We start from the raw sequence: 3870 nt of genomic DNA, 5'->3' as shown, positions 1-3870 counted from the left end.
CACTGGGTAGGCTATATGATTAAACCACAGATTTATCCTTTCCAGGATATTAACACACCCCGACAAATAATAATTAAAAAACCCTTTTAGGCGAGGTTGTTCACTTGGTAAGACATGATATAGGCTACTTAGAAAAGTTGTACGATGTACATCAGCAACACATTCCCGACTTTTTGAAGTAGGCCTAATGAGTGTCACCTCACCACAGTTATGTGGCCAGCTTGAAAAGAGCAGATATTAATGAAAAAATATGAAATAGTATTTGAAATAGCAATAGGCTATTTGTTTTATTGGAGAAAACGATTTCTTCATTACCATAGGCCTACCATACTCCATGTCTGTCTATGATTTAGGAGTGACCACACCATTGAAGCTTACCTCTTTATCCAGGAGAGGTTCCAGATTGGCCTGTCTTAATTCAAAGGCCATCAGAAAACAGAGAAAATTTTTCCTACCATCATAACCAGTGTTTGTGCATACATAATCAGGGCCGCTGACAGCTTTGGCTTTGCCCAGGACAAAGTCATCTGAAAGGGCCCCCCACTCAATACATAGACTACATACAATGTAATGAGGACCCATTCCTGGACCCCTCGTCTCACTGGGCCCAGGTCAACGGACCCCTTTGTCCCCCCTGTCAGCTTCCCTGCATGTAGGCCACATACATTGCTGAAAGAAGTGAACGAGACAGGAATGAAATGTGAATTTATTTCTGTTTACTTTTACACTATGAAGTGTGAACGGTCAACAAGAGGGTTAACACAAAGTTTGAAATTGTGTTTGACCAGTCTCCAATGTGCATTTAACTAATAACTAAAAATAAGGCATTGGCATTAAATATAGACTGATACATACTATAAATACAGACACCCAAACAGTGTGCAATAATAAGATTAACATACTGATGGACAATAAATACACAAACACGGCAGGAGGAGTTCATACAGGTGGTGTGAAGATGCTGTATACAAGGTGCAATGAGTAAAGTGTAAGTGGCATGGTGAAAGAAGTGTTCATGGAATATTCTCCCGTGTCCTTGGTTATTCATGTGGTTTTCTTCAGTGCGTTGAGGAGTCTGACGGCTTGTGGAAAGAAGTCGTCACCGCATGCTGGGATAGCGCTTCCCTGATGGTAGTAGGGAGAACAGGTAGGGGTGATCTTATGAGCTTTTCTGCTGTCCTCACCACTCTCTGTACTGCCTTCTAGTCTTCAGCTTGACGGCTGCCATGCCAGACAGAGAGGCTGCTGGTCAGGATGCTCTCAATGACACCCCTGTAGAAGGTGGTGAGTGCCGTTGTGGGGAGGTCGGCTCTTCTCTCATCCTTCGCAGGAAGTGGAGTAGTGTCTGTGCCTTTTTGAGATGGTGGAGCCATGTGGTGCAGTTGGCAGAGGAGGAGCGGCACAGTGGTTGGTGCTGGGTTGATCAGGTTCAGATCCGAAGTTGCTGGTGTCATCAGCCCTCCCTCTGAAAACTGGCTCTGTGCCTGTCAAAAAAAGGCATGTTAATGTTATGAATGACAATTAAGACAAAAACAACCAACCCCTATCTACCTACAGAAGGACATGACATGAGCACGTGCATATGCTTGTGCACATGCCCCCCCCCACACACTGCTACTGTCTTAAAGTTTGGTGCACGTGCATGCATGCACGCCTATTCTCCCCCCTTTGCCTCAAGTCAAGTGTGCATTTTAGAGGTTGTCCTCACCTGCACATGTGTGAAGAGCAGGAAGATTGGAGGTTGAGGATGAAGAGGCAGGGCAGCCTTGTGAGCGGCCCTGGTCCTGATGCTGATTGCCCATCACCACGCTGTGGCTCATCAAACCCATTACCGGCATATCAATGCTGAACAGGAACGACTGCTTCCATCTGCACGCATGCACACACACACACACAAACACACACACACACACACACACACACACACACACACACACACGAGAGGGATACATAGAATACACTACATAAAAATCACACCCATCATTTTAATGCAGAACACCAGGCTGAAGAGATACACAGCTTCTGGCCTGTGCAGGGATCACTACAGTGCCAGTGTTTTGTATTATCCTCTATCCACATTTTTTTTCAATAAATAAACACAGCACAGAAAGGAATTACTGTATGAAATACTTATTGGTCTAGTGCAGAACAAAACAGATTCAGTGTTTTACTCACCACTGTGTGCAAGTTTCTGTGTTCAGCTCAGGTGGAAGCCTCCATCACAACATGTTGATACTGACATTAACCATCCTTCAGAAAACTGCCTCTGCCTGTCAGAAATAGCAAAATAATGTTAACACAACAAGGTAGTATCTTAAAAATATCCTTAACCAAAGACAGACAGACACACACTGCCACTGTCTTGGTTCTAGGACACACACACGCCCTTTAAGGGTCACATCACATGTAATGGCCGGGTTCTCACTCACTCACTCACTCACTCCTTTTCTCCTACTTTTGCCTCAGACAATGCAGTGAGTTTTTAAAAATTGGCCTTACCTGCACATGTGTGAAGGACAGGAAGGGAGGTTGAGGATGGAGCTGCCAGTCAGGAGGTCCAGAGCTGTCCTGGTCCATCACCATCATGTGGATCATCAACCCCAACCCCAACTTCTTATATCTGCGTGAACACATTCACGAACACACACACACACACACACACACACACACACACAATAGGCGAGATACAGGTTATATGGCACATTAGGAGGCATGGGTATTGTTGCACTCTAGATGTTTAGAAATAAGTAGGTGCGTGGACCCAAAAAGTAGAGTTCAATGTGGGAGTACACTAAATAAGACACTGAGGTCAAGTCACTGCTCTCTGATGGCAGCAACCTGAAACATCTGCTCTACTCTGCTCTGAGAAAAATAAAACAAAAAACCTGCTTGTGCTTGACCTTATTTAGTGTCTTATTTAGTGTGTGAACCTGCTCCCACATTGAACTATATGGCACATTTAAAATCAGACCCAATGACAAGTCAAGTCAATGCAACGGACATGAACCGACCATTACATTAAAATAACAGACTAAACAGTCTTTGGATGATTGAAGAGGCAGGAGAGATGACGAGGGGCCTCGATCCAGTAGCATTTATTTACTTCCCAATCTGCTCGTTAGCACCTGTTAACTTCATAACGATCGCGGACATTAATGGCGCTAATGTACATACTTTGAGCGAAAATTACAACGAAAATATCAACACAAACGTAACAGAATATCTTCCCATCAAAGATCAATAAAGTAGCAGAGAAATTAAAGTACAGAAACATCATTAAATACTTTGTGACACGGAGGAAAAAAACACAGCTTACCCCACAGACCTGTATTAACCTAGACAGGCAAGGCCCTCGAAATTTTTGGATCTCTCAGAGCCTCAGAATCGTAGTCTGCCATCTTGGTGGAGACTCCCGTAATTACGTAATGACGTCATGCACCGATGGGTTTTTTTTTTTTAAATATTTTTTTGCAACACTGGTTCTGCACTAGTTAAGTTGGGTCAACAATAGCTCTAGTATAAATTAATGTTCTAGAAAAGTCTCGCTCTCAAGTGGCTCCTTATTTTCACAGCTGCACTGTGCTGTGCGTGTTGTTGCTACGTTACCTTCAGCGTCCTTGGGGGGGGTATTAATAATAGCACAGTTACCGGTAGCTTCACTGAAAACGTACGGCTTATTTAAGAAATATACATACCTATATACACAGTTGTCATTACATCTGAGTTGAGTACATAAAATAAGCTTTACACACGTAAGCATGGCCGATTCAGTGTCACAAATATCCACAAACCTGCATGAGCGGCAACGAAAACAGTCGGCTTCAGGGTTGCCAGATAATACTGATTATGTTCGTCCATTTTTACCCACAG

At 43.6% G+C, this 3870-nt stretch overlaps 1 long non-coding RNA gene across 1 annotated transcript; it reads right to left on the bottom strand.

The window, feature by feature from the left end:
• Positions 1-1121: 1121 nt before the first annotated feature.
• Positions 1122-3307, bottom strand: LOC134461670 (uncharacterized). The gene is made up of 4 exons (XR_010037357.1): positions 2500-3307; positions 2176-2270; positions 1709-1869; positions 1122-1484 (listed from the first exon to the last, which is right to left on the bottom strand). It is a non-coding gene; the product is annotated as an uncharacterized LOC134461670 (long non-coding RNA).
• Positions 3308-3870: the final 563 nt, after the last annotated feature.

Source organism: Engraulis encrasicolus, chromosome 13 (genome assembly GCF_034702125.1).
Source record: "Engraulis encrasicolus isolate BLACKSEA-1 chromosome 13, IST_EnEncr_1.0, whole genome shotgun sequence".
NCBI classification, from domain to species: Eukaryota; Metazoa; Chordata; class Actinopteri; order Clupeiformes; family Engraulidae; genus Engraulis; species Engraulis encrasicolus.
This window is presented reverse-complemented; position numbering and strand designations above follow the sequence as displayed.